Source organism: Leptonotus elevatus, chromosome 11 (genome assembly GCF_054856555.1).
Source record: "Leptonotus elevatus isolate MCC_2025b chromosome 11, RoL_Lele_1.0, whole genome shotgun sequence".
NCBI classification, from domain to species: Eukaryota; Metazoa; Chordata; class Actinopteri; order Syngnathiformes; family Syngnathidae; genus Leptonotus; species Leptonotus elevatus.
In genome coordinates, this window is record NC_141249.1 from 16,836,647 (window position 1) to 16,852,841 (window position 16,195).

Genomic DNA, 16,195 nt, shown 5'->3' on the forward strand with positions numbered 1-16,195 from the left:
TTTATTTTATCAATTAAAAAAAAAATCAGATCATATTTGTTTTACATCATTTAGATTTTTATTCTCCCAGGCCACAAAGCTGCATGCCATGCACTGACTTTTGGCCTATAGAAAAGAACAATCGGATTAATTTTATGAGCCAATAAAAGCCACTGTGGACAAACAGTTTAAGAAGCAATTAAAACAAGAAATCACCTCAAATATTTTAACGTCACTGGAACACGCGTGTATTTTAGAGTGACAGGTGCACGTTATTACATGAATAAATAAATAAATAAATAAAGAACCACGTTAATATCCAAGATGGACTAAAAATCTTAACACTATTTGATTAATTGTGTCATTTCCAGATTTGACATAATTGATTTTTATTAGCACGCGTTTTTTTTTTCTTATAAAGGGACGAATCAACCATGTTTAGATAGATAGATAGATAGATAGATAGATAGATAGATAGATAAAGGTGCATTAAAAGTAAGAACAAAGTGAGACCAAAAAATACATGCATTGTAATACGCAAACATTATGTGAATACCAAATGGAGGCTATACTGTAAGCTACAACAAATGCAATGGGGGGCTGTAAATGTTCAAATGTTTCTCGCGCACACACTTTTGTACTAAGAAAAACAAGCCAAGCAATCCGTTCTCTTCTGATTGATTTATTCAAAGTTTCAGCTCATCGGCTTTCAAATGGCAACCATTTTTTGCTCTCTTCTGCTGCCGCGGTGGAAGTTTTGGCTCTCCCTTTTGCAAACGCGGCCGTTCATTGTGCTCACCTTCAAGCTGCTAACTTTCCTAAACCTCGAATTCATCTGAGATTTCCGTGGATTTCCCGGGCGCTCTCATTGTTCTGCGCGCATTCAGCCCCCACTTTTAAGCTCCTCTCCAGATCGAACTCATCGCCTTTTCCTCTCCATCATCCTCTTCCCGCCTGCAAACTTTATCCCTGCATCAGGACTCGAGGCGGCTCAGCCGAGGCGATTTATGAACCTCGTTCGCTTTTTAATCAGGTTTTTATAACGCCGGCGTGTTTGTCATTTTCGCTCCTCCAGTGGCCACTGTACAGCCTTGTGCGCCAAGTCGCGGAGAAAGTTGACGCCTTCAGCCTTCGGAGCCCATTAACTTGTATCATTAAGCTTTCTTCAACTTCATGAATATATTAGCCGGCGTGGCCCGCGCGTGCTCGCCGTCAAGGTTAGCCCGCGCTCGCGCGCTCATTTAGCGGAAATTAATCATTTTGATGTATGGCTCGGGATGGAGCGCTTCCAAGGGACTCCTGTGACTGGAGTAACAAAGCGAGCTGCCATTAGCGATCGTCTGACTTGCAATTAGCCCTGCAACTCACTCGCTGGCCTCGCGTGTGTCCCACGCGCCCACGTGTTGTCACGGAGCGACCTTCTTGCTCCTGCGGAAAGTTTGCAGCAAACGATCATGTCACCAAGGCCTCCCTTGCTTGCTGCTGGACGCCAGCTGACAACTGCACTCCAAAAAACAGCTGGGTAAAAAAACACACCCACCCATTTATGGGTCAAAAATGGGCCGATTCTCCACTTGGATTAATTTGAGCAAACTTTCTGGATTGTTTTGCATAAAAAAAAGGTCATTTTGAAAACAACAGAAGAATTTGGGTCATTTTGTATAAAACAACCCAGAAAGTTGGGTCCAATTGACCCAATAGTAGATCAGTCCCTTTTTGGGCTATCATTGGGTTATTCTTTTGACCCAACATTTTGTATAAAACAACCCAAATATTTGGGTAATTTTTTTGTAAAACAACCCAGAAAGTTGTTTCAAATTGACCCAATGGATCAGCCCCTTTTTGGCCCATCATTGAGTTATTCGTTTGACCCAAATGTTTTTAGTTTTGGGTCAGAAATAACCCAATTACGGGACCGACTGCAATTTAGGTCTATTCGACCCAACCTTTTGGGCCAAATGAATAACCCGCAAAACATACCTATTATTGGGTTATTTTTGACCCAACTTTTAAGAGAGGCACAAAAGATGAGGTCAGCTACTGTAAAGCTAGGGACACGCATAGAGTTTTTGTATCTTAACCGATTTTGGAAATGTGAGAGACCCCAGTCACCCCACACATAAAAGTCAAGTCAAGGAAAATAATATAAAATATTGTGGATATGAAAAAAAATGATAGGCCTATTCTTGTTCAAGTGCTACACTCTAATTGCAGTTGGATACAAAATAACCCACACTAAAAACAGTTGGTTCAAAAGTAACCCAATTATGGATCAAAAAGTGACCGATCCACTTAATGGATCAATTTGACCCAACTTTTTGCGTTGTTTTATACAAAATGTTCACATTTTTGGGTCAAATAGTCCTAATCCTAGTCCTAATCTAATCCATATTTACAAGTTGTTTTACACTAAAAGACCAATTTCTTGACTCAACGTTGGGTCAAATAGACCCAAAGTAGAGGATCGGTCCATTTTTGACCCATAGTTGGGTTATTTTTTTACCCAACTGTTTTTAGAGTGCAAATTGGGTCCAAAAGACTCCACCTTTGGGGTTATTCATTTCACCCATAAAGTTGTGTCAAATAAAGACTTAGAGGCATAGAAAAGCAACAACAAGAACACGTGTGACTCCTACTGGTGATTTCTATGACTACAAGTGATCATTTCTACAGCTACATTTCTTCTACAAATTTCTTAAAATTTATCTTGTACAGGTGCAAATCACCTTTGCACAAAATTTACCTATGTCAGGGAGGAGCTCAGTTTGGCCTGGGTTGTCCATGGAAGCTACGGAGAGTTTTTAAGTATACAGGAATTTTTTTGTCAAAATCAAATGATTTGTTTTTAAAGGTAATAAAGATGAGCTTGATTATGTTTATTAAACTAGTGATTAATTGAATTGCACAAAAGTCCCCAGGATGTCTAACGGATGAAGTCTTTCTGTTTCCGGACAGGTGGCAGACATGCCGATGCGTAAGAACCAAAGCAGAACATCCTGTAAAGACCTTGTCCACTTCTGTGAAGGCGGCCAGAAGCTTTCCGCACTACTTTTATCCGGCGCGATCCTGCGGAGGCAACCCGAGGCCGCACTCCCCAACGCTCCTTCTCACAGACGTTGACATATCGAGGTTGGCAGGTTTGTTTCCTCCCTCTTTCACAGAGCCGCGCCTTGCTTGTGCCCCTCGGGCTGCAGCCCAGCACAAGGGTTCCTATTGTCGGGCCCTAATCCAGGGTCTACACAGCTTTAGCAACATGGTGGGATAAAAGCCCATCAAACCACTACTTTACGGGGGGAAATCTTTCCTAATCCCTCGCTTTATCTAAACAAAAGGAGAGAAACAAGAGGAGAGAAAGAAATTGTGCAGACACAGGGCGAGAGCGGGAGCTAAGATGCGAAGAAGTAGTTTCTCTGGAGAAGCTAACCATTTTTGACAGGCTTTCACTAAAAGGATTGACACAAAACGGACACCGGGATTCCAAAAAAGGCCATTCAGGGTCCCTCTTTATTCTCAAATTGAGCTTTTAAGATCCTCGGCGGGATATGTTGAAATTAGCCAGATTAAATTCCAGAACCGTAAAAGGACTTGCGAGGGGGCACCTGTCAGATTTGGACGTGGTTCTGGGTCTGCGCTGATGATGTCAACTATGAGATCTTGAACTTTGGCTCGCGGGGCAAAGTATGGGAATGTCGCTTTTCCTAAAAAAAGCTCCCGGGTCAGGAAGAATTGAGCCTATTCCATGTGTGGGAATTCCCCCAAAAGACGCTGAATGGCAGCGACAAACCCTAAGTCTGCTTCTACCAGCTTGCGGACGCGTCGGCCTTTGTTTGAGTCGGACCTCCCGCGTGCTTCAACGCGCGCCATCTCGCGGCACGTATGACGGACAAATCCTCGTGACCCTGTTTCACTGCCAATTCCAATTTGTGTCTCGGCCTTGGCAATCCCAAGCGTCGCGTTGGGAAAATGACCGACTTCGGCACTCCATTTTCTAAATGCACCACCTGAGGACTATTTGGCTCCCAAGGAGTCGTGCTGACACGGAGAACAGGTCGCTTTGTTCTGCTTCTCCAAGTCCATAAACTCGCATCGCTCCGAGGCTCTCAGGTGACGATGATAATTTACTAGCTGCCACTACATACGGTCCGCTGTCCTCGCGAGACTTAAAACTTCTGGATTTTAAAATGTAATATACATCTTGGCCACAAATGGACTTTGCTGGAATGCAATTTGTCGTCTTCCCACCCCCGCCCCCTAGCACGGTGCCCTGTTACCCCCTGGAAGGGGGTAATTAAGAGATAACAGGCTGGGGATGCTTATGAGGGAATGAGTGATTAGTGATTCATTACATGAGCTTAGAAGGGGCAAAGAGGAGGAAATGGTCTAGTGGGGGGGGGGCTGACGGTGCTACTGGAGAAATTGCCCATGGATTTATCTGGGAGTAATTAACTGTCACCCAGGGGAAGGGGGCTCCCAAACCTACAGCAGAGTCAGACTAGAGGGGAACCCCCGGATGGAGTCCATGCGTCACTTTTATTGGGATGATTTCAAAGGGATTGCAGTGGTATGCAATATATTTACAAAATATATTTTATAATATTCCATGTATGCATTTGGAAAAATCAAACCTCTATTGGCAACATAACTAAACTTTTAGAGAGCCCACACAACCCAAAATAATAACCAATAAATACAATTCTTTATATATGTTTATTTATTTATTTGTCTTAAATGGGTGGATGGATAAAATTATACTTCTTTAAAAGCATAAAAACGCCTCCTCTCTGTCTTAAGACCGAATTAATTTATTGGCCATCTGCTGTTTCAATGATAAACTAGAAGCTAATAAAAAAATAAAAAATAAAATAAAATAAACCAAAGACTATTACTATTAAAATATTTTTCATAATTTCATTTTTGTTATTTATGTATATTTTTTCTTATTTTCAGCAAGTGTGGATATTCCAGCCATCGTATGAGCTAACTAATAACCATATTTGCAAAGATGAAACAAAAGCTTGAAACAAAATGACAGAAATACGCCAAAAATGTGTATTCAAACTTGTATTTATTATTTTTTCATGCTGTGTTTATTTTCTCATTACTATCTTACCTACTATCACCTGTTTTCTGAGTTTGGTCATGTGACATTCGCAAGCTGAACTGTGATTGGTTGTAGCAACCGTGACGTCACTTTCATTTGAAAGCAAGTGGAAAATGGCCGCCCCTGAGATGGATAAAAATGGGTGTATTTTGCTGCCTAATTCATATTCCACAAATGCAATATTAGTCAAAATGCTGCATTTAGACTAGTGGGGCCATTTTTGACTTATCATCTCACAATATACATCAAATCATACCCAAAGATTTACATTAGAAAGTGAACCTACAGATGTCACGTTCGAAAGGCATAAAATAATTATTTCCTTTTTCCTTCTTCTTTCAAATTTACACTGTCTAAAACTATACTGCCGTCTCATGGCTGGTAGTGGAATTACACTCGATATAAACAAGTTGCAAAACAAAACATGAGGTTTACTGTATTTTGATTTCATTTAATTGAATGTAATTGGTGAGTGGCGGGGCAGCACCCTATAGCGCCCCCTGTTGGCCAGCCACTGCCACACATGGTGAATTTGTGTGGAAATGGAGTATTGCCCTCTAAGAGCAACGTGCGCGGCGCACACAAAGGCTCCCATCCACTATTTGACTCCGGTGATCCTATAAAGTCCATATTCCCGTCTTCATAGTCCTCCCAAAGCCAGGCTCCCATCCAGGAGTAATCCTCTCTGGTCCACATGAGCCGCACAAAGCGGCGCGCTCTTACACGGAGAAGTTGGGTTTTCTTCGTCTGTTTTTATCTGATTTGGGAGCACTTAGAAACAGCTCCGAGTCTTTACGCCATTCAAACGGACGGGCGGTGTGATAGTGCGAGGTACCTCTCGACATCTGTCTTTTGTTGTCAAATCTGCGCTAAAGCATCTGCGGGTCATGTGGATTCCGACATTTAGAGAATTGAGGCTCATCGGGGCAGCTTAAGCATAGTCTTCTCTTTAAGGCCTTCATCGCAGTAATGGCTGTTGATATATTTAAGTTAGCATGCATATATGCACGCTGAGGGCTTCTTTTGTAAGCTTTATTACTCTACGGTGTTGTTTTGTGAAATGAGCATAAGGGATTGTTTTTATTGTTGCTTTATAATCTGGTTTTAGGCCATGTTCTAGAAAAAGCCTTCTCAGAAAGGCTTTGGCTGACCTCCAGAGAAGAGCCGCATCCAGCGTTAAGCCACTGAGCCACTGGTCGCGGCCCGTAAGGAAAAATCATGGGACACAAAACCAAAGGTGCTGCATGGCCAAACGGTACCTGGCAGGTATATTTTAGTTTGGAGAATGCATGAATCACTAGAGTTAAAAAAAAAATAATAATAATTATTCACCATGAGTATGGCAATAAATTATTTTGTTGTCTAGAAGAAAAGCTCAATTGAAGATCTCTTGTAATGCAATTTGGGAAAATTTATTGTGAAGGCCTTAAAATTCAAATTCAAAAGTCAGGACTCTATTTTAAAAAAACAAAAAAATTCTGATATTATAAATATTTTACACTATATACTTTTAACCTTCTAGGCCACTCCTCCTGGCTGACGTACGGCGTACGGCGTACCATAATTCATTTCCGGTTACCGTTCTGTTTAGCGAGATTTGCTCTCCAGATTCCAGACACTTATTAATTTGGCTGCTATTTTGTGGTTCAAAGTTCTCCACTTTAATGCGGTTCCAGCCATACATCAGTGAAAAGTGTATTGGGTCGGCCAAGCACTTAATTACGGTGTTAGATGTGCTACGCTAGCCATGTCAATATTAGGTTCGCTTAGCAATTAGCATGGCTCCTCCATATTTCCTCATCATCCCATTGTGAGAACGATACTTTCCAGAACAGAATGTAGCTTTTTCGCTGCCGCAGAGGTGATCATTACTGATTTTAGGAGCGACTATGCAACGTGTTTAGCCACAGCAATAGCCAGCCGAAGCTAGTTGCTAACTAGCTGGTGTGGCGTTACGTAACACTGAGCTACTTGAGCCTCAACCTCCGACTAGCGCATTGCTCCATTTTAACACGTGTGCATCGAGTGAAGCATTTTGAAACCATATAGGCGATTGATTCTCAGTTCTGCAGTTTTTTTCTTTTTCTTTTCTTTTTCTTTTTCATTGCTGCATGTGGAACATTCCACCAAATGTGTGCCATCTGCTTGTTGTAATTCTTCAAAATAAATGGACATTTCTTTCCTTTTTTAAACTCTAAATCTGATGATAATAATAATATACATACCAATATGATAGTACTTATAGGCTACACAGTATAAAAAAAATTAACATGAAAAAGTATTATTACATGTAATTTGGAGAAACACTGCCTTAGTACGAGTAAGATAATAATCCCTCCAGCTCACAGTGGTGGCAGGGAGGAGAGATCAGACCCAACACAAACCCAACTGCAGATGTGTATTTACACTATTTGTCTACTCTTAATGAGTGGTGCTTAGCTGCCTGCTGAGCTGTAAATTGAGAATGCCACCCAAAATACACAGCGTTGGCAGGGGCTGGTGGGAGGTGTGCATGAGTGCATGGATGACACTGTAATTAACCATTATTGTCTCCGCCTTTCCCAAATTTACAGTTTTTATTGGATAAAATGAGGAAATTATGTGGACCATAATATAGTACTGTATAAAGTCAATTAAGTTACTGTTTGAGTTCAGCATAACAGACAATGTGGGGACAGACCAATAGTATCTATTTTTGGAATAAAATGAAAGTGACCATATTTGGGCGTCGGAGTTCTGTGGGCTGGCTCTGTGCGGACGCATTTGAAATCTCATTTGTTCAAGATTTTCTGTAATAGTACTACAGATTCTGACGTTACTAGGCAGATTAAATTAGAAAGAGCAACTCATATTTCTTATTTCGCGGGCTCGTGTACGTTACCAAAATACGCATTCCTTGTCCGAAGGAATCAAAAACTGTGTTGGTTTTTCTTTGGCTTCTAAGAATAAGCAACCGGGAAACATGTGGTCATAATAGACTTGCTATTATTAGTCCATTTGGGTCATGACTATGAATGAGATGAATGAGCCGCACTAACACGCAAGGGAGTGTTCATGGAAGCTGATGACAGTGCAGTAAAAGGACGCATGGGGACTTCTCACTCACACCCGTCAATGATATGATAAAGTGGCCGCATTCTCATTGTGTGTGCGCGTGTATCTCAGATCCGTCCCGTCCCGTCAGATGGTTATGAATAATGTATTGCTAGCCAGCCCCCTGTGGTATAGTGCTCGCAATCCCGCCATGTGTGTGTTGTGTTTTAGGCTGCCCAGCTGGCGGGGGTCGCACACGCACACGCACACACACACACACACACACACACACACACACACACACACACACACACACACACACACACACACACACACACACACACACACACACACACACACACACACACACACACACGCACAGTTTTCAGTCCGTCCCACGAGAGGTGTGTGTGTCCATGTTCCCTTTTCATTCATCAATCAGTGGCCCAAAGTGTTTAACCAACAATGAGGCTGTTAAGAGGCCCCTCACATACGTGGTGGGAGTGGTGATAATTACCCAAACATGAAGTTGTCACTCTTCATCGCTCCTCCTCCTCAGCATCTGCCCCCTTTTTTCCTCCTCCAATTTTTTTTTTTTTAATGTATACTGAGCCAAGCGTGACGCAGAGATGGACAGTAATTGGTGAGATTGATTTTTAAAAGCATGTTCATTTGGCCCCTTCCTTTGTGCGGAGGGAGCGTTTTCATTAAGCCTGATAAATGCTTCAGTGTGTTTCCTGTCACACACACTATATTTAATGTCCTCAAGCATCATTTTTGTGTTATATCAAAGGAACCACCCTTCATTCATTTGATTATGTCCAGTCAGCAACCTTCATCCGACTTACATATTAATTGAATTCATATTTAGATTTATGAATTAAGATTTAGGCTACAAGTGTAACAAAAGGGATTTGTAAAAAACAAACAAACAAAAAAAGGGTTTTTTTTTCCCAGATGCCCGAAAATAGACTCAGGGCAGGAAAATAAACAGAAAGTCGTCCGTTTTGGTTTGAAGCAACCATTTTGGGTGAATTCTTGGACTTGTGCTAGTTGGCCATTTTGGTTTGAAGCAGCCATTTTTGGCGAATTCCAGGGCAGCGCTTGTATTAGTTAGCCAAATTGGTTTGAAGCAGCCATTTTGGATGAATTTCAGGGTATGTATTAGTCGGCCATTTCAGTTTGAAGCAGCCATTTTGGTCAAATTCCAGGTCTTGTACTATTCTGCCATTTTGGTTTGAAGCAGCCATTTTAGGCGAATTACAGGGCAGCGCTTGTATTAGTTGGCCAAATTGGTTTGAAGCAGCCATTTTGGATGAATTTCAGGGCATGTATTAGTCGGCCATTTCAGTTTGAAGCAGCCATTTTGGTCAAATTCCAGGTCTTGTACTATTCTGCCATTTTGGTTTGAAGCAGCCATTTTAGGCGAATTACAGGGCTTGTACTTGTCAGCCATTTTTGTTTGTAGCAGCCATTTTGGGCAAATTACAGGGCTGTATCATGACTCAGACACTCTCTCACAGACTAAGTGGCCAACCCAATCTGAGGTCACTCACTAGGCCACACTTAAAAGGATATTTGACTCATTGAGTCATTTTCAACAGTAAGAAGATAATATTTTGTCTATAATTAATTTAATAACGTCCATTATTTTTCATGATCAATGAATACCTTTAAAAACTCGTTTTTTTTCACTTGCTGTTGACCAATCACTGCTCAGTTTGTTGAGCAAACCCAGATCGGATGTTGCGATGTAGTAAATGATGTGTTGGAGGCTGTTGTAATAACATTTCCGAAAGGGGCGGAAAAAACAGGTGAGCCGTGATTGGTCGTTAACAATTTCCTCAGCACAGGTGATGTCATCTGCAGTCGACAGCAAGTGGAAAAATGTGTTTTCATAGGTATTAATTGTAAATGAAAATAAAAAAAATTAAAATGAATTCTGGGCAAAATACTAACTTTTTACTGCTGAAAATGGCTCAATGAGTCAAGTGTCCCGTTAAGTGAAAGTACCACTCTCTAGGATTTTGTGGGCTATCATTTCTATTGAAGTTAAGCAATGTTATGCTACAAAGTTCAAAACACGGCATTCTGAGGTCTTTATTAGTGGCGAACAGCGCCGCGCAAACAAACCCGACAAGCGTGATCGCATAGCCTGGAAACTCATGAGGCTAATCCATGATATTGATCAGTGCGTTTCCTATGGGCCCCTGTAATCCATCAAGCTAACAGTGTGGGATAGACCTAATTTATATCATCTGAAAGGTGTAATCAAAGATGAATGAGCCCCGGCGTGATAGAAATGTGCGCTGGGTCATAATTTCCGGCTCTGTGAGTAATGATAGAAGAGGATAGGGAGAAACTAAGTCGGAACAACGTCCAAACTTCATGTCATTTGCACAATCTCTAAAACACGGCATAAATGCGAATGTCCCAGAAGTCATACAACTGATCATTCAAAAAGTGTACCTGAGGCATCGCATTGAAAAGCAGCCAGCGTCTTAATCCTATACGTAAAAACACATAACATGCGCGCATGCTCGTCGAATTAGCGAACCGCGGCTTGAGTCTCAACACAAAAGGGAGGCTCGTGTAACGCGCTGACCCCTGAGGCGGGAAAATGGCGGCGTAGCGAGGGAGTGTGTGTAAATATAAGTGTAAATATATATGAATGTTTCCCCCTCTTAAGAAGTGCAACCCTTTAAATAAGGCCAGGAATAATCTGTTTCCCTCGTCGCGGTCGATCCAGCGGAGGGATTTGCAGAAACATTCGCCAGTTTGACACAGATCTACATAATCATTTTAAGTTCCTCGCCGCTCCTTCCAATGATTCTGCTGCTGTCACTTTAGATACCGCTAAAACTGATTTGGGCGCCCTAATCTCCCGCTATTTCTTAGACTGGAAAAATCTCTAATATTATAAGGAGATTATTTCATTTATAATTGATTGAGTGCATTTGCCGGAGTGCCACTTCAAAGTTGGCTGAATTAAAGACGCCTTTAAGACGCCCCGGTGCCGGGCGCAGCCACCCAGTCGAGGTTGTGTTTAATAGGAGGCGTGAGACTCTGTGTGTGGATGTTATGTGTGAGGGTGGCGGGGGGGGATCCATGCCGATTTCTTAAAGTGGGCTCAGGCAAAATATCCCACTCTTGAGGAGGCAATATAGCAGTAGGCAGACTGATCCAAATATGGATAATATTGATACCAAGGTTGATATTATGGATACTGACGGATACCACTGCAATGAGATGGATCTAGTTTCTCTTCCGTGTGTAGCACTTTGGTTACATCAGATATGGTTTTCCATGACGTTGTTTAGTGATTTGCATTTGATTTAGTATACACTTTAAAAACAGTTTTGGGTCAGAAATTATTCAATTTGGGTCACTTGGGGTGTTGTCGGGGGTTATTCATTCGACCCAACTTTTTGTGGTAAAAAGTTGTGTTGGTTCCTTTCTTGACTTTGGACCGACTGACGGTGATTGAAAATACAGTATAAAAACAATTGGGTCAAAAATAACCCAATTTGGGTCAGAAATGGACAGACTCACTTCTTGGGTCAATTTGAGCCAATTTTCTCACATTTTTTGGGTTGTTCGTTTTTTACAGACTGATTGCCCCAATTTGTTGGTGTTCTTTGGTGCAAAACAACCCAGACAGTTGGGTGGATCGGTCAATCTTTGACCCAAATTGGGTTATTTTTGACCCAATTGTTTTGATACTGTATTTTTAATCACTCTTCTAGGAAGGAGAGAGACAACATTAGCAATAGCAGCACCTTGTAGCATTTGATTTGAGTTTGATCCTCATTGCCTTGCCACACTGATTATCATTTATTGACAGTTTCAGTACTGTATCAGGAAGTGTGGTAACGGACTATCAATATTTCCTAATCGTCTTCCCAGTACTCAGTGAGGGGGGGGGGGGGGGGGTACCACATTGGATCAAAAGACTGCAAATTAATTTCCAAATGTGGTGAAATAAAAACTCGATTCGCAAATAGACCCTAATGAGTGGCTTCCTCCGGCGCTGCTATTTGTGTGAGGTTGGAGGGGGCGGTAAGCGGGATCAAGCAATGCCCAATTTCCCAAATTGAAAAAGTCAAAAGCCACGTTGGATCAGCGACATATTCATCATCTGCACAGCCGTCTTAATTGGAATTCAATTTAGCGGCCGCTCTCGGCTAAATTGACTCTGCTTGATGGGCCCTAAAGCACATTTGAGCGGACTTAGATACACTTGTCACATGATCAAATGGGGGAAATACCAAGCAAGTGGATGGTGAATGGGCTTGCACTTTATTCTGGGGGTATCATTAGCTTCTTTATTTTTTGTGCCCCCCCCGACCCTTCTCGAAAAACACCCGCCAACCTCTCTCGCTCTCCTTCTCACACACTTTTGCGCCGGTTGCTTTCATGTCATTTAGATGAATGGTTAATAAGGCAAAGCGTTAAGAGGATTATGGTGTGGTCGGGCTATAGTACCGCCGCTGCCGCTGGACAGGGGGAGGGGGCGTCAGAGCATCTAAGGCAGTGAGATATATCAGAGTTGGTGTTGGGGGGGGGGGGGGGGCTGGCCATTGACTGGTTACAATACTGGGCTGAGCATCCTCACTGTCAAGACTCATTTAGTCAGAACTAAGCACTTCAAGAGGCCATATCGTCTTCCCTTTCTTTTGGCCAATGTGTCTTGAAAAGACTCCCTATCTCTTTCCAGTGAAAGATAGCATTAATAAAGACCCTTAAAGAAGTGGTCCAATGAGAGGTGATTCAAGAGAGATGAGCAATCTGGGAGGTAAAGTGGGGGGGGTTCCAATTTTTAGGGTCCGGCGTACATCCGTAGAAGGAGCTTATGAAGAACAAAAGGGCTTTCAGAGAATGAGAGATATTCTAGTCTCTTACAGGTGGACTTATGCGCTCTGGATGAGTTCTCAAGCAACTGTGAGGACGGACAAAACTTCAGGTTTGTGGTGTCCTCTAATGTCTCCTAGTGAATACAAGGCTACTATTGCTGATACTGAATACAGGACCAGTATTGCCCATACCAATATGGAAACAAAGTAAATTGAGGGCCAGTATTGCTAACGTCGATATCGATACCAAATCAATAGATGGCTGTATCACCAATAACAATACCAAGTAAACGCAGGTTAACAACGTTCATGTATTTGTTATTGAGGGACAATTTACATTAATCAGCATTTCAATAATACATTGTAAATGCACCCACCTACAGCCAAGAGGCTCATTTCCATTGGTACCATCTGTACTGTATGAAAAAGATACAGGACAGTTAAAAAAAATTTAAAACAGAAAATATGATTAAGAGCTTACATAAATTCATTAAAAATAAAAAAGTTGAGAAAGGGGGGAAAAAAGTGCAGTGTAATTTCCTGGCGTTAAAATGTTTAATACACCCTTTAAAGGGATAAACCAAATATCAATACGATTTAGCATATAAAGTAGGAGGTTTAAAAAAAAAAAAAACACTTTCAAATGAATATTAGCTTCCCTCTTTACTCCTCTAGTACAGTTATAACTTGAGCATGAAATAGAGCGCCGCGGTTCTCCATTTGTTGCACCCGCTCCAATAAAATGTGTCTTTCCATTCAGGCGCCGACAAGTGAACACCGTAACTCCTGTTAGGTTAACCAAAGACACCATGTCCACTGGCTTTGTGAGGCCTGTTTGCTTTGCACACATCTTGTTTTCTTGGCGCTCCCCGGCACTCTAAAGTCCTTTTCAGGGAGTTTATGAGGGCCAGCGGAAAGCCTTGGCCGTGTTTGCTTTGGGGAATAGTCTGCTAAAGGAGCATGTCGGTGCACGGGGGCCCACGGTGCTTCTGCTGCTCCCCACAGAAGATTCCGCAACCTTCCTTCCCTGATAATCTGTCACACCTCCTCCAGAATAAAACGCGGCAAAGATTTTGACACACGTCCGTCAGGGTTCATGCTTTAGTCTCCTGCCCTTCGGACTGAGAGTGAGCAAGAGGTGATGTTGTCGTCTGTACATCTTTACTAAGCTATTAAAACACAGTCAGGCTATTGTATTTCTTTATAAAAAAATTATTCACAAGTATCATATCCACTGTCTGTGAAATATGAACACATAAAATGGGCAGTCATTGCTAGTTTTCCCTTTTAATAGTTGTCCTAATGTATACAGTAACTTCTAGTTAGAAGCTAGTAGCTAGATAAGTAGCTAACTGGTTCAGCACTTTTTATGCCTTAAAAAAAATTGCTGTAGTCGAGAAAAGTATGTGTACATTTACTTATATATGATTTACTGCATCCCTGATCAAGATATTTATAAAAATATATATATAAATATACATGAAAATACTAATACATTTAAATTGACTGGTAAGTCTTTACGCACGTAGCTAGCTGGCTAGCATACTAGCTAGCTTCCTAGAAAGCATTCTAGCTCGGTAGCATGTTTGCAAGTTTTACAAGCGGCTGTTCCGACAATTACGATCACCCTGTATTCTTATGTAGTTCCTGTCCTAATGTGTAATTTATTATTTTTTTTCTCTCTTGGAACCAGAGGGAATTCAAAGGAAACATTTTAAGTAAGTGTCCAGTCTGTGTTCGTGTGTGCGTACAAAAACTATAAGAACAAATATTTCTGAAAAGGCTCATTAACTACAATGATGCAAAAATATACGCTTGTTTAGGCACTACCCTAAAGAATCACGCTTGACATAATGTTAAAAAAATATATACAAATAAGCCTAAATAAATTATATCTGTCTTGTTTGATTAAAGTAAATGTTCAGTGATGTGATTGTTGGAAAGGTCATACTATTCCGCTCCAGTTCAGGAATCTACTTGATACCAAATGCAAGTGGACAGAAACGTGCACCTTTTTTTTCCCCTCACCAATTTCTAATGGGTGCATTGCCAGTCCATAAAAAATTATGGAAATGGGGTTTTGTACATTTTCATGTCAACAAACCAACCAACTAACCAAAAACCATCAAACCTAACTTTTTCACATTGGTACACGTACGTTAAAAGTGAACTGTCCAAAAAAAAGGAAGAAGCAATTTTCATGGACTTAAAGATGGTGTATGTAGAAATGTTAACGAAATACACTATTTTGAAAGAACATTGTCCAATCACGGTTAAGTAAATGGTAGCCGGGATCCCAGTACTGTTGGATAGAACCTACTCTAACTCGTATTGGGGAAAAAAGCAGTCTGTATGTTTCCTTTCTAGTGAATTGAGATATCTTTGTTCCTCAAAAGCCAGCATAAAATTCCCTTCAATAGGTGTCTGTGTTGTCATGTCAGTCCGTCACAGGCCGTCACGCTGGCTGAATGCGAGGAGGCGCTGCAGGAGGGCCAGAGGACGAGGTGGCGTATTTGGCGTGGCCCGTCGGAGGTTTAATTCCCGCGCTGGCGTCGGGAGCATCGCCTCGCATATTCAGATTTGGGCCGGGCTGCCATGTGGGCTCGGAGATACTCTGCCGCCGGCTCCCAACACCCCCACCCCAACCGTCCCTCACCCTCGCACCCCCCCCCCCCCCATGCTCCATTCAGGGGCTTGTGAGGAGCCTCGGCATGGCGTTTAAAAAGGAGATTAAGTTTCCTGCAGAAAGCAAAGCTCCTTAAGGGGGTATCTGTGTGCCTCTCAGCCGCTTGGTCAGTGAGGGATCCGCCGGGGGGGGGGGGGGGGGGCCTCGGTGTGAACCCACGAGAGGCAGTGGAGGGCAAGGTGGGGGACGTTGGGTGAGGCTGACCTGACTCCCAACCTCAAGCGAACACTGGGCCACCTTTGGGTGCTAGTGGAAAGAGCACAAAGACGAGGATGTTAGCACTTGGACGGCTGTTTACACGATACGGAAATTGTTTTTTGTTGTCTTTTGGCTGTTTGTTAGAAAACATGTAGTGAAAGATTTTGAAAATGGAATCTCACCTCTATTACCACTAGGGATGTTCGATACCACAGTCTACCAATGCTAAGTACAGATTAGGAGTAGTACTTTTGATGTATAACGTTTCCTAACATTTTAAAGAAAGACCTAATGTAGCATTATTTTTCTTAAAATTGCATGAAATTAATGATATTTTTTTCTCTA